General features: G+C 38.0%; 1 protein-coding gene across 2 annotated transcripts in view; it reads right to left on the minus strand.

The window, feature by feature from the left end:
• The window catches only part of LOC131047367 (metacaspase-1), a 62,317-nt gene that overhangs the window by 22,780 nt on the left and 11,728 nt on the right, over positions 1 to 27,809 (minus strand). The window lies entirely within an intron of this gene.

Genomic DNA, 27,809 nt, shown 5'->3' on the forward strand with positions numbered 1-27,809 from the left:
TCCAAAAGAAATAAGAGTATAGTATAGTTAGAAATATAATCCTCACCTAAGAATAAGATGAGATAAGTTTGTTTTGGAACTCTACAACGAAGTTAGATAATAATGTAGATACTAGATATAGATCATGAGATATGTCCATTCTAGGGTTAAGAAACAAATCTAAATGATTATGTGGAGGTTCAACCATAATGAGGGTTGAGTGGGAGACATGATAAGGTGATCTAAATATCCCCTACCCTAGGCCCAAGGGTGGAAACTTTGTCTCCCTTGGCCTCATGGGGCCCTTAGCCATTTCCATGCGGTGGTGTACCTAATGAGGCCTACACATTGTTCCCCTCTATCATGTCTTCCTTCTCTCCCTCTTATGATTGAGGATCCCCTCTAGTTCATTTCAATAATTGATCAATATAGGATTCTTAGGGGAGGTTGCAATAGGGTGTCCTTAAAATGACAGTCCTTAACCATTCTCATGGAGTGGTGTACCTAGTGAGGGATCCATAACCGCTCCCCCTCCTTGCACTTCCTTCCTTACCTCATCATGATCAATTATTGCAAGTAGAGAATCGTATACTATTAAATGCATAGGTGCACACACACACACACATACTTGAACAATTATCTCAGAGATACCACAAGGAAGAGATGTGTTACTTATTCAGATCGGTCTGCTGTCAATGTGTGCTTTTTCTGTTGTTCAATGGTCTAATCTGGGTGCTGGAGTGATCCCTTAATTCCTTTGCTAAACATTGGCAAGTCATGACCCTTTCCACAGGTTGCAATGATTGTGAAGGAGGCACCTTTTCATGGTTGACCACTGCCCCTTTGTTAATCCATGTGAACTAATCAGTTGTTATGAATGTAATTGCACCTCTATTAACTAATAAATTATAATGAATATGATCAGCTGCATTATAGAAGAGATCCGATCCTTTAGGCTGATGTTGTGTATTGTCTAACAAGCCCGACTTTGTGGGATAAGTGATTGTGTTTGATTGATGAAATTGTTTGATTTAAGACAATTTCAACGATTGGTTTGTTGTTCACCACATATCAATCGGGGGCATGACAATGGACTACTTAGATAAAGTACCCTTTTCAAACTAACAATAGGGATGGACACCAAGGTTGCACAAGGCATTGCAAGACATGCAAGCTCACTTGGCCAGCAAAGAAATCATCATTAAAAATGAGATGAATTAGTTGAGATTATTCCTAATGACATTCACAGCCACAATGATAGATTGGTGCAATGGAATTTGATAAAGGTCATCCCCAAACCTAGAAAGAACAAAATGATGGATATGAGAAAGAATCTAGGATGTTTGAAATATAATAACGCTGTACCCATAGTTTGACTCCTCCGTGAGTCGTTGAGTACTTGTGGTTTATTCTATAGCCAAGTTTTTTTGAGGTTTATTGATCAATTTTTTTAGGTGATTTTTGGATGAAGTACTTGGCGAGCCCATGCCAAAGATTCATGCCACACAAGGGATGCAGAAATAGTGCAGTAAAAACACCAAAAAATCCTGAAAAAAGGCAAATTTGTGGCTTTGTAAGTCCTATCCATGTGAAAATGTCGCAATGCACAAGAACGACATGTGAGAACCATTGAAAAAAAGTGATTTTCACACTCACAAAACAAGGTTTTTTACCTTTATAAAAACTATGAAAATCGCATGCACCATGAATGTTTGTGGTTTCAAAGGACCTCATGAGAGGCATTGCCCCAAAAACCTCAAAGGGGGCACTACCACTAGACCTCAATAGGGACGCTCCCCACAAAGCTCCGCCAAATTCATTTGATACATTTTCTAATTATATTTTGCATAGAATATATATTTTTGAACAAATTTAAGTATTTTTCCAAGTTTTTCCAAGTCAAGATTTTTTTGGTCTACCTAGTCCAAGTATGTTAACTGTGGTTGTAGACCTACATAAAATTTCCCTTCTAAGACATTTTATCCATAAATATTAATCTTTTGTCTATATACCTAATATTTTCGAAGTACTTGTACGCCTTCTTCATTGTCATGTATTTGAAACCAATTCAATTTCATCATGTACTCCACAAAAAGAATTTTCTAGCAGTTCAAATGGCCATGGTGCAAATGGGCCATTTTGGTAAAAAGTCAAAATTTGTAAAAACCATGGCCATGGCACAAAAACGCAACTTTGGTTTGAATTGAAATGAAAGTTAATAAATGTGAAAATGACAAGGCATGAAAAACCAATTCTGTTCTACATGGAGAAAAAGCCAAAAAAAAATTGTAAAAATTGATAGTTATGGCACAAAAAAGCAATTTTGGTATAGATTGAGAAAAACATCGAAAATTGCATAAAAGGTCATTCAATGAAAATGTGATTTTGGTCTAAGTTGGAGTTGAAAGCTGAAAATGCAAAAACGACAATCAAGGCACGGAACCCAACTTTGCTTGAAAATATTTTTTTAGAAAAAACAATAGCCATGGCACAAAAATGCAATTTTAAACCATAGTCGCAAGAAGACACGTCTTCGACCCCCTTGGATGCATCTCAGGCATTGGGATGTGTCTCCCATACTAGAGACGTCTCAAAATCTTGGAAATTAACAACATATGTGATTTTGTTTTGTGATACTAATATTTTCAGTTTTACTATTAGAAAATTATTAAACTATTAAAAAAAGTGGTGTCTCCAAGTACCCCATCTCCTATTTTTCAAAAGTAGGCGGTACCAGTATTGGTACCAATCTCTCATACCAATACCAATACCAATCTTCTAGCAACCTTGTTTTAAATCAAGTAATAAAAAATTAAAAAATCACAAAAAATGCCAACCATGGCTTGATAAAGCAATTTCTATCTAGATGGATAGATTGTCCAAATTCGCATAAATAACGCCGATGACAAATGGAGAAAAGGTCAAAATTTGCAACAATGGCAGCCATAACACAAAATATATAATCTTGGTTTTGGGATAGTGAAAGAAAGAAAATTTGCAAAAATAATGTCTAAAGTGTGGAAAATGCAATTTTGGTCTAGAGGCTTGAAAATTTACAAAAATGCAAAAATGACTTTCAAGTAGCCAAAGTGCAATTTAGGTCTTGGAAAGTGGGAAATTTTTCAAAAATGCAAAAATGATGAGCATACATTTTACAATGAACTCCATAAATTAAATGCATTTCTCCAATGAGACCTGTTGATGTGTTTTTATGCACATGCAAACAAAGAATAAAATACCAAGGTATCTTATCCTCTCTTGAACAAAGTCTCTCAAATGCTATGCTTCGTGATCAAATGAGACAACTCCAAGGCTACCAAATGTCAGGTCTTGACTTGTGGATAAGTTCAGTGGTTTGATGTGATAATGTTGGAATCACAAGGGGACTTATGTTGTACATGAATGCTCAATCTTATCATGGATTAGGATAGGTATGCTAATGACTTAGGATTTTGCATTGAATCTCTTGATTCAATTCTAACAAGAATTTCTTAAAAAAAAAGGGGCAAAAGGGAATGGGGTTAGGGATATCTATTCTAAAACCTAGAATACAAGAAGTGATGAACAAATTCAGTGGAATCAAACTAGGCAAGGTCTCACCATCAAGTCGAACAAATTTTGACACGAGCTTAGTGCAATCATCTAAGGTGTATCTCATAGATTTTCAAATTACTACCATCAAACATTGAGACCATCCAAGTTGATGAATATCAATGGACGTATAATAATCGAAGTTTAGCTTGCATAAATTTCCAGTTGACCACGCATGGCGCACTTACAATCAGCAAGAGGCTAGTGGTATGGATTGATGGATTCCACACAAATACATTCAACAAATTATTTCATTCAATCTAACAAAACTCGAAAGAAAATTCTAAATCTAAAATTCTAATCTAACTTGGAGGAATTGAGAACCTTGAATGCAAAACAACACTTGAAAGAAAAAATCACCATCAAGTCGAACAATGATTTATATTCAAAAGTTGCAGCATATACCAACAATTCTACAAAATCTCTCTTACAAAAGAGAGGCAATGGGGTTTATATAGAGCCTCAAAAGAAATGAATGGCTCAGATTGATTCAAGATCAACGGCCAAGATTACAAGATAAAACCCTAATTAGGGTTTGTTACAACCACCATTACATTGACCAATGAGAAACGAGGGTAAGTACAATAAATGATATTTGGTGTAGCGCCATGTGTCACTTATTCCCTCCTTGAATGAACGTTGACTTGGAACCGTTTGATTGAATGAATGGTGACTAGGATGCCACCTCAGCTTGCCCTATAGACTTAATCAATTTGCCTTGTACATTCCTCTTCTTCATAATGTTTGGAATTTTTTATGATACTTTGCATTTCATCCTTATGTTAAGGAATTCCATGAACTGTTCCCTCCTTATGTTTGGAAAATGTTCCCGATCTTGGAATCTTGAATTATTTCCTTCCTTGACGCTCTTTGATATTGAAATTCCTTGATGTAGTTCCGTAATTCATAATGTGGAATCCTTTTGCGCTCATGTCTTGAACTTGCTTTCCTTCATTTGTTCATCATCAAGGTGAAGTCTTCTTCATGATTGATCTAGTCTGCATCTTCACCTTTGGAAATCCTGTCTTGAAATCCTCATCCAATCCTTGAAGTATTGATCTTCCTCATCCGCGTTGCATGTGTTCTCCTTCACCTCAAGCCTTGATCGTCATGCTTCCTTTCCTCGTAACAATCCTGCAAAACAAACAAGCATTGAATCCTGCATAACCATTCGCATTATCCTTGTCCATTCTTTCACTTGGTGGAAATTTGACGCCTATCTAGACAGCTTTGTTATTGATCTTCATCCGAATTAATTTGTCCCTTCCTATAATTTTGTCTTCAAGTGGAAATCCGAGCCCCATCCAGACTCATTGTCCTTGAATTTTGTGTTGATTTCATCATCATTTGGAGTGGAAATTCGAACACCATCAGGACTTTGTTCCTGACATTTGTCCCAACTTGTGATAGGTAGTATTAGAAAATTGTAGCACTGATTCTGGAAAACATGAAGGTCCAGATTGAAATATGGAAAATTCTCCTCAAGAAAATCTGGTTGTTAGACTTAGGATAAGTCTGATTGTCATAAATAAGTCTAAAGACACCCCTGTAAACTCAGAAAATGGCATGATTTGGTGCCCAAAAATGAATGTCCAGGTCTGAAAACACTCTGAAAAATGGTGTATTGAAGTCTTATTTTCTGATTCTTAAGTCTGAATACACCCTCTAAAAGTCTGAAAATGGCTCCAAAAAGTCTGAAGACACACTGAAAATGATTAATATCAATGGCTGGAAGTGATCACAACCATGTCCCATGCTTGCATTTGAATTATTTTAACTTTCAAAACTCAGAAATGGTCAATCTGGGCATAACTATGTGGCTGGAAATGAAGTTTCAATCTAAAGATAACTCAAAAAAAAGTCAAAATGTATACCACAATGCTTGGAAAAGTGTGTGGAAAAGAATGATTTTTAGTTCTTAATGTCTGAAGACACCCTTCCAAGGTCCAATAATGGCTGCCCAATGTCTGAAGAGAACCTAAAACTTCAATAAATCAGTCATTTAAATTTGTCATAATCATAGGAAACACCTGTTTTTGATAGATTTTACCTTCCCAAAGTGAAGTTTGTCAAATCTGGGCACAAACAAAAGGTTGGTAATGAATATCTAAGCCTGAAGACAAATCTGAAAGTGAAGTTTCAAACTTAGATCAGCAATGGAAGCTCCACCAAATGCCAAAAAAAATCATAAGGATGATGCACAAGTGAAATTTCCCAAGTGTGGAGGTAGTTGGAAATGAAAAATTAGTCTGAAGACACCTACAACTATGGAGTTTCAGACTATAACAACAATGGTGTACCTCAGAAAATGCCCCCAAATCACTCCAAAATGGCTTCCCAATGAAATCGCCTAAGTATGTGATGATTGGGAGTGAAAAGTTAAATCTGAAAATGAAAGTTCCAGCCAACAATGGAGTTCAAATCATTCCCACTCCCAGCAATGGTGCCCAGCAAGGTCTGCAAATAATGGCAGCCCCTTAACACTCGAAAATATCACCAAAATTCATCAAGATATGGAGGAATCACCCTCCCAAATAAAATCGCCCAACTTCAGCCATGGCACCACTTCATAAAAATCGCCCAAGACATGAAAATTGTCCTCCAAGCTTGTTGTAATGGTCTCCAAACATTGTGCCCAGGTCTAATTGGGCAAACAAACTCTTTAAATCTGCAACTTAGGACCATCAATCTGCCTTCAATCAGCCACTTAGCCATCACCATCAGCACTTATAATGTTATTTTAATGCTGTTTGCGTCCTTTTATTCTTGTTCTCTCCTTGAAACTTCACCACACAAGCAATGTGGAATAAAAACTTGCCTTTTATACTTGCCTGGGAAAATCGATTTGTATTAGGAAAATAATTAATTATTAAAAGGTCATTACAAATCATTAAATAATTGTTTTTTTATTTTTAAATAATTGTCAACACTCGTAAAAACAATTAATTTCGGGTCAATTTATTTAAAATATTTTAAAATTTAGATCAAAATTGCCCCTTGGGAGAAAATCACCCCATGTTGGGATAAAAAATCCCAATAAAAACTTATTAAAAATCATTGAAAATGTCTTTGGGGGAAAATAGACCCCTGTATGGATAGTTAACCGGACTTAAAAATCTTCAATTTGCACTTGGTGGAAATTCGCACCAAGTCTGGAATCACTATCCGCACTAAAATCCACAAAAAGTCATCATGAAAAGCTCTGGTGGAAAATTGATTGTCATCAGGAATCCTCACTTAAGTCATCCCCAACTTCATCCACACTCCCTAGGGGAAATTCGAAGGTAGTCAAGAAAATTCCCAACATTTAGACAAAATTTAATCATCCTGGTGGAAAATCACCCCTAGTCTGGATTTTGAATGGGGGAAAAATAGGGCATGTCTGGATTCCAAAGGAAATCCATGTCCAGTCTGGATTTTGAGTGGGGAAAATCATGGGTAGTCAGGAATATGAGGGGAAAAGCACCTCTAGTCTATAATTTTGACCTTTTGACCCTTAGAATATGGATTTTCATCCGGAATATGATGATTTTTCCACTCAAAACCACTAGGAAACTTCAAAAACTCAATAAAACTCATTTGGATCTAGGCAAATTCACCAAAATTTGAGCGAAACAAAAGGAAACCTATCGGGATAACGTGCAAAATCAATTTGAATAACTTCTAGGAGCAAGAAAACAACTCCAAAAGGTCCTAAAACACCTTAGCACTTAAAAAACCACCAACGTGGACATTCAAAAACACATTAACGTTCAAATGTCAAGGCAAAATTAAAACTCAACACTTAGCAAGAATAAATCAAAACCCTAAGGCAACCCCCAGACCTAGGCAAAACACAGGATCACTCTAACATTTTGACATTTTAAACACATGATCTTATTCAAAATTTAAAAACCCTCTCATAAGCAAAGGCTAACACTAGGAAACTAGGCAAAACTTCTACTCTAAAAAGCGAAAAGTGGGGGGTCCCCATTTGCAATGGGGCGATGTGTGAAGACGTCACAACAAGACCCATGCCTCAAATGAATTTAGCCATCTCCAAGTCCTTCATATCAATCTGAAGTAAGAGTTGAGATTTATGAGCTCTAATCATATCTTTATTGTTACTTAAGAATAACATTTCATTGAAACATACATGGATAACAATAAAATGATCATCATGTTGTTTATAGTTTAACACAATAATCCAACTTCACTCTAGAATACCCCAATTCAATGACATAAATGCTAAGCTTATGATACCACATTTTAGGAGATTGTTTCAGACCAAGTAGAGACATTTTCAACTTGCAAACCAAAATCTTCTTACCCTTCACCTTGAACTGCTCTAGCTAGGTCATGAAAATCTCCAAATGCCCATGCAAACAAGTTGTCTTCACTTTTCAATTCTAATTTGAAACCACACATAGAAACACATAACAAGAATCTAAGGGATGTCAACTTGCAACTATAGACAGCTAAAATATGCTTCCACATTTTAACCTAACATCATCATGCTTCCATCATTCCACATCATTAATCCTACATCACACCTTCACTAATTCATTACTAGAAGTTATTTAGTTAATTAGATCATCTTAATTAAGCAAAATATATTTATTTAATTAATAAAGCTAATCCCCTTCACTAAATAATTAAATCATCTTAATCTTAATATTCCTCCATCACTAATTAAATAAAGAAATACTAATCTATCTAACTAGGCTAACACACATTCCTCGTATCATTTTAAAAATAAAATAATCCATCCAACCAGTAAAATTTAAAATCCAAAAATCAACCCGTTACATTCCTACCCTCCATCCAAATTCTATCTTGGCCATCCACCTACAATCCCCTCAAGCTTCCACTTACTTGCATCTCCATTCTGATGCAAATTAAGAATATCTCAACCCTCCATCAATTTGATCTAATCATATCCATCCATTTTCATCCTTCTCATCCCTCCTCACATGCAAATCCATCCTAGCAATCCAATCTAAAACATGATCTCAACCATCCATATCTTGGGCTGAAAATCTATATAAACCTTCATTTCAAATGCATTTTCCTTATGTCTCATGCTTCAAAGTTTCTATATATATTTTTATCAAATTGGGATCTCTAATGAGCAACCTCAATTCGATACCTATCCATCCTTCATCCACATCCAAGGAGCAAATCCATAAATCAAGGAGGTATAATTTCGATTTTAATTTGAGCATTTCATTGTTTATTTGCCTTATTTTCTCTATCCAAGGTGTAACATCAAGTTTAGAGTAGAATTTGCTTTGCATGTAAATTCCTTGTTTCTGCTCTAAATTTTGATGTTCACATTTTTGGTAAGCCCACTAGGACATGACTCTCCTTCTAGTTTTTTGTCTTGGATTCCATTTTAGCAAATTTTTGCAAGCTTCTTGAGCTATTTGGATTTGTTTTAACCTTTGACGCCTATAATTTGCATTTCAGCAGTTTCCTTATCTAAACCAACATTTCCATTTCTTGGCATGGAAATGTAGGTGGATGGTCAAGATTCCTTTGTCATCTAGCCATGGCTCTTGCAAGTTTCTTCACTAACCAATTTGTTGCAGGTTTTGTTTCCACTAACCAATTGTCACCCAAATTTTGCAAGGTTTATTTTCTTGCTAATTCTACTGTTGCAGGCCATTTTAACATTTTTATTTTATCTCAGCATTTCTATCACCATTTCGATGTTTGTGTTATTTGACTCACTTATTTCGCAGTGTTTTAGTTTCATTTAATTGTTCTATGAGTTTTAGCATTTGTGTCATGTTTTAACACTTATGTATTTATTTCAGCATATGCTCACCCAAGTTTGTGGGACAAGGACGACAGGGGATGAAGAGACACATTTCTAGGATGGATTTTTTAAGGCCATTTTTTAGGGGACGGCTATTAAAAACTAAGGAAAATTTAAAAATATAAGAAAATTTTGTATATTCATATGATAACATTGATCAAGCATTCATCATAGACAAAATGATGTTCTTATATATGTATATATGCACAAGCATTAGTTAATAAAGACATGCTTGACTGGTGTATGTATTCAAGTGAGATTTATTATTGAAGTTTTCTTGAAGCCTCTAAAACTACATGTTCCTGTGTCAAACTTATTAACAAAGGAGGAATGGTTAAGTAAAAAGATAACTAGTTATGTCCGTGTTTGTTCTCAACTAGGATACTAATAGATGAATTGTTCTGAGTTGTTTGTATAGGAAATTATTCACACATTTTTTCATTATGAAATCGTATTTTTTGCCAACTATGACTTAAATTGTATTCAGAAGTATAATCAATATACCATGTCAACTTTGTCTATTATAGTCCTTATATATTGAGCAAGTCCAATGCATGAAACAAGATAATCCTTGACTATGAGTATACTTGTGAAGATACAAAGATCTATAATTGGGGATATGCATTTAGCAGATGTTGTTATAATAATTAATCATGGATCTATTACTTGGTCAAACTTATAGTTACGATTGTTGTGGACTCATGCCAAGTAATGTGTAGCTCTATAACAACCAAGTTTCAAGGTTGTTGGCATAGATATACCATAAAAGATGAATGTGAGTTGTCTCTACTTTGGGTTAGTTCTTGGTTTAGGTGCTGACATGTAGAGAAGAAAAAGTAAAGACCCAAAGGGAGAGGCATGTAGCGTTCATCGAGGATCTAATTCAAGTTGTGAATCTTGTCGATAGTGTAGTGTTGTGACTATTTCACACATCGCCCCATTGCAAACGAGGACCCCCTCTTTCTCGCTTTCCATGCTTTGTTAGTTTAGGGTTTTTTGGTAGTTAGCCGGCAATTTTGAGCTTTCAAGTGCCCGAGTCTTGTTTTTGAAATGATCTTGCCCAAAGGTTTTCTCAAGTGCAATTAGGGTTTTGAATTTTGTAAATGTTAAAAATGTTTACGTGATCCTAAATTTTGCCTAAGTTTGAGATTGCAACAAGTTATAGATTTAGTGTGTCTAAGAGTTGCAAATCGGTGTTATTTTGTGCTAGAGCGTCAAGTGTTCCTAAAGGAGTCGTTTTTCTACTCCTAGGAGGTAAAACAAGTCAAATTTGCACAAAGTCCCGATGGACTCTTGTTTTCCCCTATTCAAATCGAGTTAAAATGATGTGAGTCCCAATGCAAAATGATAAAATTTGATAAGTTTTGACTTTTTCAGTGTGAAAAACACCATAGTCCCGATGGGAAACGTTTCTCCCCCATGAAAATAAGGCATAAATTCAAGTTGTCCATATGGGAGGCGTTTATCCCCCAAGTTTTGAAGGTAAATTAGACTTTGTCCCGATGGAAGGGCGGTTTTCCACCAAGTTGCAAGTGTTTTGGGGAAAATCCCAATGCATTTGGATTCTCCACTACGATTATCCAGATGGACCACATTTTTCCACCAGAGGTCAAATGACTAAGTTAAGTGCTATGATTTGTCTAGATGATGTTTGAATCTCCACCAGAGGAAGAAAATGAGCAAGATGAAGTTAAGTGTGGACAAGATTTTGTTGTCCCGATGAGGTGTGTTTTTCCACTGGGAAGAATTGGTGAGTTTTAATGAAATATTCATGTCCGGATGGAGTTCGAATTTTCTCTAGAGGCTATTTTGATGAATTTTAACAAGTTTTAATGAGGTTTGTGAGTCCAAATGAAGGATGATTTTCCATTGGGGATGCCTTTGCATGCAATGATAAATTTTTAACCGTCTAGATGGCCATTGATTTCCCCTTGGAGGACAATTTGTGGACAAAGTGAGCGAAATGATTGAAATATTGTGTCCAGATGAAGGTCGTTTTTCCCCCAAGGCTTTATTTGATGAGTTACGATGAATTTAAGTGAATTTATTTGTCCAGATAGGGATCGATTTTCCCCATGTGGCTGGAATTTAATGCAATGAAGGATTTTAATGACAAGTGTGCCCCAATTTAATTAACTTTTGCCTTGTCACAATCATTCAATGAACAAGTGAAATGCATTTAATGCCAAATATGTCATCCCAATGCAAATCGATTTTCCACCAGGCTGATATAGGGCGTTTTTTAAATCCCACATTGCTTGTGTGGTGAACTTGGAAGGTGTAAACATGAATATAACACCCAACCAGCATTATAATATTATTATATTGCCATTGATTTGACAGGTTGAAGGCCTATTGAAGAGGTGCTACAGCAGATTGAAGGTGATTTTTGTCCAAGTGTGGGAGTGCACCATTGATGAAGAGGAGATCTCAAAGCTTCATTGCTGATTTGGGCGATTTATGTGTGTGGCGCCACCATTGTTGGGGACAGCGGTTTTTGTTTTGTGGAAGGTTGCGCCACCATTTATGGCCAATTTGGAGTAATTTTCAGGTGGTGCCATTGTTGCTGATCGGGGTGATCTTGCCTAGGTGTTTGCTGGGTGTGTTTGTGCAATCATTGGAGGGGCGTGGTTGCTGGTCCAGTCTGAGGCTTTATTTACCAGCACCATTCTCAGTCTGAAAAATCATTCCCAGCCACTTCTTTGTGCCCAGGTGTGGCCATTTTGGAGTCTTAGAGGGTGAAACAACTTGAGTGTGCAGATATGCCATGGCTGTGATCACTTCCAGCCATTGATGTGCAGCATTTTATGAGTGTTTTCAGACTTTTGGAAGACATTTTCAGACCATTGGAGGCATATTAAGACTTTGTCCTCAGAAATCAGACTTTGGTTACAACTTTGACATCTGAAATTTGTTATTTTCTGAGTGTATTCAGGCCTCCAAACTCAGAATTCAGACCTAGGACGTGTTGGAGCAGCCAAGATCATCCATTTTCAGAGTTTCAGAGGGTGTATCCAGACCTTAATATCAGAAAATTAGACTTTAATACACCATTTTCTGAGTGATTTCAGACCTGGGTATACATTTTCGAGCTTCAAATACTTCATTTTCTGAGTATACCAAGGTGTCTTCAGACTTATATTTTGTGATCAGACCTCACATAAGTCTGAAAATCAAGTTTTTTTGAGGGTTTTGCACATGGTTTTAAGACTCGGGGACTCGCCACAGACTCGCGAGTCCATGGGAGCCACGAGTCGACTCGCCAAGGACTCGCGAGGTGAGTCCATATGAAAGACTCGTGAGTCTTTCGCAAGGACTCGCGAGTCTTTCATATGGACTCGTGTAGCCCAGTTTACACACCATATAACCAATAAAACTCAGTTTTGTTTTATTTTTTCAACTCATTTGGCATTTTTTATTGGTTATAGCAGGTTTGTAGGGTTTGAAGGAGGAGAGGGAAGAAGATGAAATCAGCAAAAGAGATCTAGGTAAGGATTTTTTCTCTTTTTTTTTTCATTTGAATCATTTCCATGTTTTGAAAATCCAAAAAATCTTTAAAAACAAGGGGATATGCTGCCAAAAAAATTTCTATTTCCTTTCCTAAGTTATTTCCTCGTATTTTTTTCTTGTTTTTGAATGCTATTTTTCTCAAATGATTCATTGTCATTTTTTTTGTTGATTTTCCAAAAAACCCTGCTGATTTTTTTATTTTTTCATGTTAAATCAGCAATGGCAAGTTCAACTCCAAGGGCAACCCCAAGGTCAGGAAGACAAAGAGATAAAGCATGGAAATATGGGATTCCAGGAAGCAAAAAAGGGAAGGTCACTTGCACCGAATGTACAAAATGGATGATGGGTGAAATCAATAGATTAAAATATCACCTTGCACAAATACCTGGATATGGTGTGGAGGCATGCCCCAAATCAACTTGTGAGATTATTAGAAAGATGAAGGCCATTCTTGCTGAGAATGATATGCAAAAGGAAGAAGGCAAAAAACAAAAGAAGCCATGGCAGCTGCAATGAATCCCATATTGTCCACTTCGGGTCCCATTGGTCACACTCGTGGTCATCAGTCACTTTCATCTTTTGGTGACAATGAGGGTGAGGCTAGTGGCACTCCTGTTAGATCAGACCCTAATTTTTTTGTACCACGCAATGTTCCAGGTGCACAACCTTCACTTGAAGGTACAGGATGGAATAGAGAGAAGCATGAACAAGCAAGGATAGCAGCTTCAAACTTTTAGTTTTACAATAATCTATCTTTCAATGAAGCAAACAATGTGTATTGAGAAGGTTTGGTTAATGCATTAACAGTTGCGGGTAAGGTGTTTAAGGCACCAACAGGTCATGACTTCAGTGGGCCATTGCTAGAGAAAGCTATAGAAAATACACAAGTTGTGGTTGATGATCAGAAAAGGTATTGGAAGAGAAAAGGATGCAGCATTTTATCTGATGGATGGACAGATGGACGGAATAGGACTCTTCTCAACTTCTTGGTGGCTTCAAATGGTGCAATGGTATTCCTAAAGTCTATTGATGCCTCAAATGAAATAAAAAATGCAGAGACTTTGTGTAATTTGTTGGATGGGGTGGTTCAAGAAGTTGGAGTTGAGAATGTTGTCCAAATTATCACAGACAACGCAGTTGCATATGTATCTGCAGGTAGAATGCTTATGGAGAGGCATCCTACGATTACATGGGGTCCTTGTGCTGCACATTGCTTGGACTTGATGCTAGAGGACATTGGGAAGATTGGATGGGTGAAAAAGGTGGTTGAAGATGCAAGAAGTGTCACCAAATTCATCTACAACCATACTTGGGTGCTTGCTTTGATGAGAAAACACACAAATGGCAAGGACCTTGTGCGACCTGGAGTGACACGATTTGCTAGCCACTTCATCACTTTGCAGAGCATTCTTAGTGCCATTCCTCATCTTAAGCAGATGTTTGTGTCTGATGCTTGGTTGGGGTCTGCATACTCCAAAAGAACTAAAGCAGAGAAGATTGTGAGCATTGTTTTTGATAAAGGGTTCACCAAAAGTGGAGAGGAGTTGACTGCGGTAAGTAACAAACACAAAAGTAAACTTTATACAATCTTGTCTATTTGCTGATTTTATTTTTTAGGGGTTAATTTTGTACTAATTTAAAATTTGTTTTCATTTTTTTAGGTGACAGAACCTTTGGTAAGGGTTCTTCGTATGGTGGATGGAGAGGGCATGCCAATGGGTTTCATTTATGAGGCCATGGATAGGGCCAAAGAGGCCATTTCACATTACTATCGTGGAAATACAAGAAAATGTGAAATCCTTTGGCGCATCATTGATTGTAGGTGGACAAACCAACTCCACCAACCGATACACGCCTTCGCCTACGTTTTGAACCTGAAATTCTACTTCTCTGATTCATTTAGGGCTGATGAGGAGGTCATGGCAGGTGTTATTGCATGCATTGATAACATGGCACCTGATCCTGAGTTGAGAGACAAGGTTCTTGATGAGTTGGAGGTGAGATTTGACATTTGCAATTGCTCTATCTTTATTTATGAATTCGGAAATGTTCATTATTGAATTTGAGTTTGACACTTTGACTAGCTATTTATGAATTTGGAAATGTTCATTGTTCAAGATCTACAAGAGCAGAGGGGAGACACATCTCATCACAACTAGCAATTGATAGGAGAGGAAAACAACAACCAGGTAAAAAATTTAGTAACTTAGTTCAATACTGCAAGAAAAAAACTACAAACTTGATTGTTACATTTTTTTCTCAATTCTAATATTTCTAAATGTTTTTTGTATTATGGTGGGAGAATTATGGTGTTGGCACGCCTAATCTTCAAAAGATAGCCGTCTGTGTTTTGTCTCAGCCATGCAGTGCTTCTGGGTGTGAACGAAATTGGAGTGTATTTGAGAGCATTCACACAAAGAAGAGAAATAGATTGACACAAAAACGGCTCAATGATCTAGTCTTCATTCGGTACAACCTTCGCCTTCGAGTTAGACAAGTGGAGGGTGTTTCACATGAGGCCATTGACTTGGATGAAATTGATCCATATGGTGATTGGACCGTGAATGAACAAAATGATGGTGACGATGTCCTCCTTACCGAAGAAGAAATTGCAGAAATAGAGAGAGGAGCAGCACAAGATGCAGAAGGAGCAAGATTGGATGAAATAGAGGACAAAGATGAGGACGAGGATGAGGACTTTAACTTTGAAGAAGAATCATCTCACCATTTAGATAACACAACACCCACTGCTACTACTTCTAGCTCAAGGCCTAAAAAATTGAGCTATATTAGGAGAAATACAAAGAGGAATATGTAGTCTTCTCTTTGGTTTGTTCATTGTTGTTTTTCACATTTGGAGTTGGACATATCATTATATGTAATTTTGTGAACATTTATAAACTTATGCTGCTATTATACATTTTAGAGTTGAAACTATGAGTATGAATGATGAAATTTCTTTATGTTTCAATTATGGCTCTTATGTTCTCTAAATGCATTAATTTCTTTATGTTTTTTTTGTAAAACTACGATTTTTTTTTTTGCCGAGTCTTTCGCGAGTCCAAGTCCGAGTCCAAATTTTTGGTTTGCCGAGTCCGTGGCGAGTCCGAGTTTTAAAACTTTGGTTTTGTACCCCATTTTGTTTGAAATTCATGTTGTTTTCAGAGTTTATGTTACTAACCATGGTAATTTCTGATTTTAGGCCATTAAATATGATAAAATCATTAAAAATCAGAACTTAAGTAATTCTGAAAACAAGTTGTTTGAATTATTTTTGCCATGATACTGACTTCGAGCTTCGTACAAGCACCATGTCCAAGGTGGGAATAGCAGCAAGAAAGAAGCAATTGAAGATCGTACAAGAGGGCTTCTATCCGGAGTTGTTGATATCATCCTGATGGAAGAAGATCGTGGATACGAACATGGAGTACCTGGACATGAAGCAGATAAGACAAAGAATGTTTGGAGTGAAGAATCATCTTCCTTCAACTTTATCGGCTAATATCATGAAGAGTGGAATCTACCAAGCGGTTGGCTTTCCACTATCTATCCAATGCAATGAGCTTGTTATTGAGTGTGCCAAGCATTATGATCCACAAACCAAGATGATCAAATCACTCGGGGGGGCAGTGCTTGCATACTTAGCCGAAGAATCAATCACAAAAATATTTGGAATTCCCGGGTGTGCAGATATGCAAGAGAGGACTAAGGATGAAGCCTTAGCAAAATTTGAGAAGAGAGAAGATGCATGTATGGCAGTTGTCAACAACGAGTGGGTCATTGAGCCAAGGCGTCACCACTCTAGGCTACCCAAGAGGTTCCTATGTTCGGACTTCAAAGATGAATATAGTGACTTGATATTTTTACTCAATCGAGTGATGGGAGCACCTCAAGGGGCCCTATTTGAGAATTGGATGTACTATTTTATTGAAGAGATATCAAAGGGAACAGTGATCAACTGGGCCAAAATAATAAGTGATAACCTCGACTTCCAGTTGAGAGGTTTGGAGAAAATGCGGACATTCAGTATGACCTCCTACCTTGTGTACACACTAGCCAGATTTGTTGTGTACAAAGGATTGATATGCAAGAGCGAAGTCGGGAATGGGCCAGGACAATATAAAGTTTATGGGTGCTATCCACAACTCCATATACACAAGATTGAACATTATAGAAGGGTGAATGATGCTTTCACCATGTACATCACAAGACTGCTGCAAGGCGGGATCCACAAACGGTTGTCCAAAGAGGCAACAAAGCTTATTGAGAAGTATGGATCGTGGTATATACAGTTTCCTACCTTCACATACCTACGGATTCAGGGATTTCAATCCGAACCATACAAGCTTCCTAGGTACGAACCATGCAATCTTCCTAGGTATCCGAGAGATAAGATGATTTTACTTGAGGTAGTGAGACAACTTTTGGAGTATGATTTCCTCCAAAAATTAAAGCATAGAACGAGGATAACTCTCCCAATTGCACTTGGGAAGACATTGGAGGTATGCCACACCGCAGTCGCAGCAAATTCAGTTATTAAAGAGCTAGAGTTCTATTGCTTTGGAACCTACAAGTGCAGGGATTGATTTAATCCATTTCAGAATATTGTAAAGATCAAGGGAGGAAGATTTACACACAGAATCGACATTGAGGACTATAGGGCTAATCTCATGGATGAGCTCGTAAGGAAAAGGATGTGGTCTCGTATGTCAATGGACTTCATGAGGAAGTGCAATCTTTTCTCCATCCCAAATCAAGTCCAGGACGATGGTGATCATGTCCATCCGCAATACACAAATGAAAAGGACAAGCCTATCTTGTTACCTAGCTGGACGTAACCTGAGTTGGTGGATTTGAATGTGTTAATGAGAGAAGTGAATGACTACTCCAAGGAATGGGTGGACAAGTACGTCAATGAGTTAAGGAAGTTGAAGGTCACATTGCCTATGAGAAGATGAGAAATGAGGAGTCCTTCCTCAGTGACGACGCAAGGACAATCAGTGATGTAAGACCACATGATGATGAGGAGAGTCAAACTCCTACGAGAAGGAAAGGTATGCCTGAAGAATCGCAAGCGAAAGGCAAGGAGACTATTAGCCAAGAGTCAAGGTAGAAAAAGCACAAGTCTAACACTCCTTTATCCACCATGAGCTCCTCATCTGTGAAGGAAAATGATATGACAGAGAAGGATGATGAGTCCAGACAAGATTCTGATATGGAAATCCTACCAAAAAATAATTAGGAGTCACATGCTACAGCACAATCGGCACCGCATGATGATGATGAAGAACAGTCGGGATCTCCTAAAATCCAATTGGAGGTCAACTTAGGCAACAATGTGGTGGATTTAACTAAGGACAAGGATACAAATGATGATGTCATTTCAGCCTTGAGAGGACTCGATCAGGACATGAGCCTCGAGGACGGGATGGAAATTTCCACTATTCCTGAATGGTTGCTGCAGAGCGTGGAAAAGAAGAAAATTATAGAGGTACATCCCATAGAAGATACTGACGATTTCTTAGCCTGCGCTAGCAAAGAAAAGGAATAGAAGAAGGCTAAGGTGTTCTCTAAGATTACAGGAGACGGGGCGGGTGTACATATTGCACAAGTGGTTGTATCGATGGGTGATAAGACCAAAGACGTTGTCACTCCTATGGATTATCAAGTTAGCACAATTGACCTTGGACCGACTACACAAAAGAAAGAGTCCAAGAGTTGAATGATACTGCCAAGGCAATTGAGGCGTGATTGAATAGAACTATTGAGAAGAAGGAGATGCTTGAAAATGAGAATAGGAGACTCAAAGAATATATTGAAGGGACGAACTCCCAAAGGTGTGAGGATCCTACTTTTGTCTCACCTATTGCTATTCATCGTGGATTACCCTTTGATCATGAGGTAGCATGGAATACACATCAAGAGGTTGGAAAGTGGATTGAGGATGTTTCGAAGCAAGCAAATGATTTCCTAGCTCAATTTGTCCAGGCATTTGACAAGACGTCAATGCTCATATTCAGGATACAATATTTGGAGGGAGTTTGGGATGATTTCCAACCTGTGCAGGAGAAGACAATTCCTCGCCTTGGAGTGTTAAAGCGAATCCTGATGTTGTTGTGACCTTTTCACACATTGCCCCATTGTTAACGGGGACCCCCTCTTTTCCTGCTTTCTGCGTTGTTAGGTTAGGGTTTTAGCTGCTTAGTGGGCAATTTTGTGTTTCCCATGCCCGAGTCTCGAAATTTTGATCATGCCTAGTGCTGTTTAGGGTTTTGAGGTTATAGGATCAAGCGCGTGAAAATTGAGATTTCTAGATGATCCTAGTTTTGTCTAAGTGTAGACCCTTTTGGAGCATTAAGTGTTTTTAAATGTCCTCGTCGGTGATCTCAAGTGCTAAGGTGTTTTCAGACCTTTTGGAGTTGTTTTCTCGCTCCTAGAGAATTATTCAGGTCGATTTCTCACTTTATCCCGATAGTTTTCCTTGTGTTACGCTTCAATTTCTGATGAATTTGCCTAAAGTCCAGTTGAGTTTTATTAAGTTTCGGAGTTTCTAAGTGATTCTGAGTGGAAAAATCATCATTTTCCAAAGTAAAATCCATATTTTAAGGGCTAAAAGGTCAAAATTCCACACTAGAGATGCTTTTCCCCTCATATTCCTAACTACCCATGGTTTTCCCTCATAGAATCCAAACTGGACATGGATTTCCCCTGAAATCCATACTTGCCTCATTTTTCCACCATTGTGAATCCATACTAGGGTTGTTTTTCCCCTGGAAGCATTCAAATTTGACTAAGTGTCAGGATTTATCCTGACTACCCACGATTTTCCACCAGGGAGGTATGGATAGGTTACTGATGATGTTTGCATTCATTCCACACTTGGGTCGATTTTCCACCAGGTCTTTGTGACAAGTTTTTTGAGGATTTTGACTGGATTTTCATCCAGACTCATAGCGATTTTCCACTGAGAATGCATTTTATGGTTTTGTGTCCGGATTTTCATCCAGATTGAGGTCGTTTTTCCACCAGAGAAGTATTTTTGGGTGATGACTTAATTTTAAGTGGCATTTTTCATTCCACACTCATATCGATTTTCCCCTAGCCCCATTTTGTGCACATTTGATGATTTTTTGAGTCTGGATTTTCATCCAGACTTGGATCGATTTTCCCCAATTGGCCCATTTTTTATTTAAATTGAAATATTTTAATAAATGAGCCTCATTTTAATTGTTTTTAATAAAAGGCAATGATTATTTAAAAGATGAAAGCAATTAATAAATGATTTGCAATGAGCATTTAATGTTTTCAACCTTCTAGAAGCAAATTAGTTTCACCCAAACAAGTATAAGAACAAGTGTTTTATCCCACATTGCTTGTGTGGTGAAATTTGGTGATGAAAGTGAGTTTAAAAGGAGTCCAGCATTATTTTATTATTAAGTTTTCCAGGTGGATTCCATGCAAGGGCGATTTTCTTCATAGTTGACGATTTTGGAGCAAGTGTTGAAGTGAAGTGTTAGATTGAAGACTTATTCCTTCCTCCATTGCAGCTAGCTGGACAACCCACTCCATTGCTGCCATTGAAGCTTATTGACTCCATTATTTCAGATTTTCGATTTTTGGGGGGGAGTTAGCGATTTTTCTATTTTGGCAACTTTGATCATTTTAGAGGGCTTCTACCTCTAAGTTGGCGATTTTCCTTGTGGCTACCATTTTTGTTGCTGATTCAGACTGGTTTTGCTGCTATCAAGACCCCCCCATGCCACGATTTTGGTGATATCCGCCATTTTTGGTGTATTTGGAGATTTTGGTGAAGGGTAGCGATTTTCGTATCGGTGAACTTTGGCGATTTTCCTTGATACCACCATCATTGCTTGTTGTTCTCAGACCTCCATTGTTGGCAGACTGGTGTATATTGAAGATCATTTTCAGATTTGTGTAGGATGGCGCCATAGTTGGGAAAGTTCGATTTTTATTTGGCAAATGTTTGGGGCATATTTTGGTGGATTCCTTGCATGCTTGATACCGCCATTGTTCCCTACTTGCTGTCATTTGCCTCAGATCTGAGTGTTAACTCCATTGCTTCAGTTTAGCAACCGAAGGATTGTATTTGTAGACATTTTGGAGGTACTTTGGGATCATTTTCAGACCATTGGAAGGTTGTCTCAGGTCTGCAACTGTGTTATTGGCTGATTGTCCTCGGAAATTTAGCTTTTACCAACCATACCTATGTTCCCAAGATTGATCATTTTCAACATCAAGACTGATTTTTTTATCAAGTTTGTGCATATTTTTGAAGGATTGCAACATGTTTTGAGAGGTTAATTCATTTAGTTGCAAGTTGTCTTCAGATTTGTGACCTCCATTGTTGACTGCGGAAGGTGTCTTCAAACATAATTTTTTGTGAAAACACAACCTTTCACACCTTTCCCTAGTCACTCTTAATCCAGTATACTCCTTTGCACTATGATTTGCCCAAAATTTCTAAGTATAAGGAGGTGTTGATTTCATGAGGGTTTCATACCCTAGTCTTGTCACATTTTGTGTTTAAATTGTTAAGATCTACCTAGAGTGTGGACTATTTTTCTGACTTCATGCTCTAATTAGCCTAAATCATTAGGAAGTCAAGAATTCTATTAAGAATATTGTATTTTTCCTAAGTTCTAACTTCAAGTTCCGTACAAGCGCGATGTCGAAGTCCGGATTTAAGGAAAGAAGAGAACAGCAGAAGATACTGGAGACTGGATTCTATCCAAAATCCAAGATGTCATCTAGATGGAAGGAGATTACGGATACAAACATGCATTTCCTGAGCCTGGACCTAATGCGACAATGGACGTTCGGAATCGGAAATCAGATTCCTTCCCCAGCATATGTAAACATTATGAAGAGTGGTATTTTTCAAGCCATTGGATTTCCACAATCCATACAATGCAGCAAGCTTATCCTAGAGTGTGCACGATGTTATGATCCTCACTCATGAATAATCAAGACTCCTAAGGGCGTTATCATTACCTACCTTGCTGAGGATGTGATTGCTAAGGTGTTTGGAATTCCACGCGGAGTGGATATGAAGGATGCAACTAAGGATGAATATGAAGGGCGGTACACGAAGAAGATGGATGTGTGTAAGGGTATGATAAACAAAGAGTGAATGATCGAGCCTAGGCTTCATCATTCCAAGGCTCCCAAGACACTCATGTGCACAAACTTCAAAGAGGAATATAGTGACTTAGTATTCCTGCTTAACAGAGTGATGGGGACGCCGCAGGGTGCAATATTCAATGGATGGATGTTCTACTTCATCCAGGATTGTCTTACTTCATCCAGGATTGTCTTAGAGGGACATTGATAATTTGGTCTAGAATCATAAGTGACAATCTGGACTTTCAATTGAGGAATGTAGAGCAGTCCAAGTCATTCACCATGACTTCCTACTTGGTATACCTGCTTGCACAGTTCGTTTCATACAAAGGATTGATATGCAAAGTCATGAGTGTTATCCCCAGCTGAATATGTATAGAATTGAAGACTATAAGAGAGTGAATGATGTATTCACCATGTACATCACGTGGATGCTGCAAGGCGGAATCCACAGAAGATTGTCCAAGGAGGCAACAGAGCTAATAGAGAAATATGGATCATGGTATATTCAGTTTCCCACTTTCACGTACCTTAGGATTCATGGGTTTCAATCCGAACCCTACAGGCTTCCTAGGTATCCGTCCGACAGAATGATCTTGTTGGAAGTGGTGAGACAACTTCTAAAGTTTGATTCCATTCAAAGAGAGAAGCATAGGACAGGCATGACATTCCCTATTTCAGTTGGGAAGACGTTGGAGGTTTGCCATTCTGCCTTACCCGCCAGCACTGCGAGTGAGGAGCTTGCATTCTATCGATTTGCAACCTTCAAGAGAAGAGAGATTCGATCCCGATAAGAAAGTTGGAAGGATCAGGGGAGAGATGTTCATCCACAAGGTAGACATAGAAAATTATTGGGCCAACCTGACGGACGAGCAGGCAGTGAAGAGACAAATGTGGTCTAGAATGTCAATGGATTTCATGAGGAAATGTGGACTTTTCCTCGTACCTAATAAGGTGTTAGATGACAAGGATCATACACATCCACAGTATGAGAATGAAATGAAGAAGGCAATCTTATTGCCTAATTGGTCAGAATCAGAAGATATTGATCTGAATGTATTGATGAGAGAGGTCTTGAGTTTCTCCCGTACATGGGTAGATATTCAGATGAATAAGTTAGTTGATATGGGTGTTCCTTCACTTATGAAAAGATGAAATCGGAAGAGTCTACTTCTGAAGATGATCAGAGGACTATCAGTGATGTCAGGATTCATGCAGATGAAGAGAGTCAAGCTCCCAAGAGAAGGAAAAACACACCAGGAGAAGTCAAGGCCAGAGGGAAGAAGATTGAGGAGGTGAAGAAGAAGAAACAAAAGACTATCATTCCTCCACCTATCATTCCTTCACCACCTCTCAGTGTCTCATCAATTAAGGAAATTGAAATAACAAAACAGAATAAGGAAACCCAGCAATGTTCCAACACAATGATACTACCAGAGAATATTCAGGAGTTACATGCCACAGCGACATCTGCTCCACCAAATGAAAATGATGATCAGTCGGGATCCCCTATTGTCCTTTTGGAGGTTAGCTTGGGAAATGAGATATATGATTTGACCAAGAGTAATCCTGATGATGTTATCTCGGCATTGAGAGGACTTGATCGAGATGTGTCTCGATGATGGTCGCTATTCCTGATTGGCTTATGAGAAGTATGCAAAAGAGTAAGAAAATGATAGAGGTACAGCCTATTGATAACATTGATGATTACCTAGCTAGGAGCAATAAGGAGAAAGAACCCAAGAGAGTTGAGATTTTGTCGCACATAGCTAGAGATGAGACAAGAATGCGGATTGCGCAGGTTGTTGTTACTATTGGAGGTGTGATAGTGGACATTGCTACTCCTATGGATTTCCAGATTACTTCAGTTGCCCTTGGCCTTACATCAAGAGAGCAAGAGTTTCAGGAGGTTGGTGATAACCTTAAGGTGATCAGCGCAAGGTTCGAAAGAGAAATTGAAGAGAAGGAGAAGTACAGAGAAGAGAATATCAGACTTAGAGAGTATATTGCGGGGATAAGGCGTGAGAATCCTACCCTTATTTCCCCTATTGCAGTTGATCATGGACTACATTCACACTATGAGGCAGTGAGATATACACTCTTGGAGGTGGAAAAGTGGATTGAGAGTGCAAGAAAACAGGCGGATGATTTCCTTACTCAGTTTGTCTCGGCATATGATAGGACAACAGGGCTTATGTTTAGAATCCAGTATTTGGAAGGAGTTTGGGAAGAAGTTCGTCCTATTCAGGAGAAGACTATTCCACACCTCAAAGCTTTGAAGAAGATTCCTAACTCCACTTTGATCAACGAGAGCATTGTGCACAGTGGAGACAGATACAATTTCCATGGCTAGTATTGTTCATTGGCCGTGAAGAGATCAACTTATGAGAATGCCCAGTTGAGTTGTATGGAGATGGAAGGATTGATTCAGAACATTCGGATGAAGATCCTTGCCTCAATTGAGGAATTACTGGGTGTCGATGTTAGTGATGCTAGTGGTTTATACTTAGCCGAAATAAGAGACAGGATGAAACTTATGTATTTTTGTCAGTTGGACTCTTTGAAGAAGAGTCAGATAGATGACTTGGTCTCTTTGTAAATTCATGTTCATAGTTCGCAGAAGCTCATGCCAAATTAGGAGAACACTTTGGACGCTTGCTCAGATTCACTGGACGTGATTGATTTGCAGCAAGATACCTTGCCTAGCATTTCCATGGAGTTAGATTCTGTATTGGCTAGATTCTTGGAGTATACTAGGAAAGAGAGAGATGTAGGGAGGAATCTTCTAGAAGATTCCCTATTTGATGACTAGGTATCTTTTTATTGGGCCATATGTTGGTGGCGCCATTTTTTATGTAAACCCTAATTAGGGCAATTCTAGGGTTTTGTTGGCATGATCTTGGTCGTTGATCTTGTATCAATCTTGGGCATCCATTTTGTAAGAGACTCTATATATACCTCCTTGTCTCTCATTTGTAAGAGAGTTTTTGTAGAATTGTTGGTATATGTTGCAGCTATTTGAATCTAAATCAGTGTTCAATTGTTGGTGATTTTGCTCTTCAAATGTTGTCTTTGCATTCATGGTTCTCAATTCCTCCAAGTTAGATTAGAATTTGTTTTCATGTTTATTAGATTGAGTGAAAGATTTGTTGAATATATTTGTGTGGAATCCTCAATCCATACCACTAACCTCTTGCCGCTGGTAAATGTGCCTTGTGTGTGGTCAACTGGAGATTTGAGTAAGCTTAACTTCAACTATTACGCGTCCCTTGACAAGCATCAACTTGGATGGTGTCAACGTTTGATGGTGATAGTCTGAAAATCCTTGAGTATACCTTAGACGATTGCACTAAGCTTGTGTCAATACCTGTTTGTGAGACCTCGCCTAGTTTGATTCCACTAGATTTGTTCATCATTTCCTACATTCTTAGGCCTAGAATAGATTTCCTGAACCCTATTCCTTTTGCCCATTTTAGTAAGAATTAAGTCCAGAGCTATATTGCTAAATCCTAAGTTGTCAGCACATCCATTCTGCATATTTCGTGATCGAAGAAGATAATCCTAAAATTTGCATTAGTCCCCAAGTGAACACAACAATTCACATCGACCATTGAGTTACCCACTCGTCAAGACCTGACATGTAGAAACCTTGGAATCATTTTAGTTGATCTTACCCTTAGCATCTAAGGTGATTTTGTTCAAGAGAGGGTAAATTACTTTGGAATTTTATTCTGAAATGTTATGTGCATAAAACACACATCAACAGATGCCTACGTTGATCTAGGAGGGAGTTGTGCATGCGAATGATGTTTATGATTTCCAGGGATGGTATTGTTCTTTGGCTATGCGGAAGTCCACTTATGATCATGCAAGACAAGATTGCATAGAGATGGAAGGATCGATACAAAAGATTCAATCCAAGATCCTTACATCTATTGATGAATTATTGGGAATGGATGTTCATGCTTCCAACAATTTACACTTAAAAAAATTGAAAGAAAAGATGAAGTTTGTTTACTTCAATCAATTAGAATCTTTGAAGAAAAGTCAGATAGATGATTTCGTTTTTCTTGTGGTTCACATCCACAATTTACAAAAGCTTATGCCAGATTGGGAAAGTGTCTTTGATGCTTGCTCAGACGCCTTGGATGTGATTGATGCGCAATAGGAAGCTTTACCCAGCGTCACCATGGAGGAACTCAACTCAATCTTAGCCAGATTTGTGGAGTATGCAGCTAGAAAGAGGGATGCAAGACAAAATCTTCTAAAAGATTCCATGATTGATGACTAGGTGTCATCCTATTGAACCTCTTCTTTTTTGTTGAAAACCCTAATTAGGGTTATTTTAAGGCATTGTTGGCAAGATCTTGGCCCTTGATTCTAAATGAATATCGGCCCTTCATTTCATTTGAGACTATATAAACCCATTTGCCTTCATTTGTAAGAGAGGGATTTTTCAGAATTGTCGTCTATATGCTACAAGTTTGAATACAAATCATTGAAGTGTGGTGGTTTTGTTTAGATTTTGTATGCATTTGTGGTTCTCATTGCCTCCAAATTTAGATTAGAATTTAGATTAGAAGTTGTTTCAAGTATTTTAAATTGGATGAAATAAGTATTGAATGCATTTGAATGAAATTCGTATAATCCATACCACTAGCTTCTTGCTGATTGTAAGTCCGCCTTGTGTGGTCAACTGGAAATTGAATTGAACTTAACTTCAAAAACTGCACGTCCATTGGTATGCATTGCCTTGATGGTTTTGATGTTGATGGTGATAATTTGAACATCTATAACTCTACCTTAGATGATTGCACTAAGCATGTGCTAAATTGTTCTTTGATGGTGAAACATTGCCTAGTTGAATTTCATTGAATTATTCATAACATCTTGCATTCTAGGTTTTAGAATAAAACTCCTAAACCCTCATCCTTTTGCATTTTATTTGAAAATCCCTTGTTAGATTAGATCAAGAGCTATAATTGCAAAACCATTCGAGGTCATTGGCAACCTATCCTCATTCATGATGAGCTTGACAAATCCGAACAATTGTGCAAGTCCCCAAGTGAAAACAGCAAATCACGTTAGCCATTGAGTTACCCGCATGTCAAGAACTGACCGTAGAAACCTTGGAATCGTCTTAGTTGATTAGATATTTAGCATCTAAGGCGATTTTGTTCAAGATAGGGTAAAATACTTTGGTATTTTATCTTGTGTTCGATCGTGCATAAAACACACATCAACATGTAGTTAGGCCACAAAGAACCAAAAAATGTGGACAAAGGCTTGCAGTTGGGATGAAAGCAGCATGTGTTATTTCAAAAAGCAATTCAAAAGGATTTCAAGCACCAAATGAAATGGAATCATGCATTTACTCACCCACCTACTTGCCATGATGGTGATATCTTATCCCAGCTACCCACATCACTTCTAATGGTGGTTGTTCAATTTGAGATGCTCATTTTGCATGGGGGTGCATCTTGATCGTGGACTTCCTTATACCTACAATGTTGAAATCCAAACACCTAAAATTCCCACACCCAAGAAGTCTAAATATGAAGCAATCCAAAGGCCAAAGTCCTAAAATCCAAAATTTCAATATCCACAAATTGCAAAATCCAAAGTTCATTTGAGTCCCAAAGTCTAGTCTACAAAACTAAAGGACCTCAAAATAAAAAACCATGAATTTTAATGGCAGAAGACAATGATCCACAATCCCAAAAATCCAAAAATTTGGCTATCCCAAAACCAACCAATCCAAATATCCAACAAGTTGTAACACAAAATT

This window comes from Cryptomeria japonica, chromosome 2 (genome assembly GCF_030272615.1).
Source record: "Cryptomeria japonica chromosome 2, Sugi_1.0, whole genome shotgun sequence".
Taxonomy (NCBI): Eukaryota; Viridiplantae; Streptophyta; class Pinopsida; order Cupressales; family Cupressaceae; genus Cryptomeria; species Cryptomeria japonica.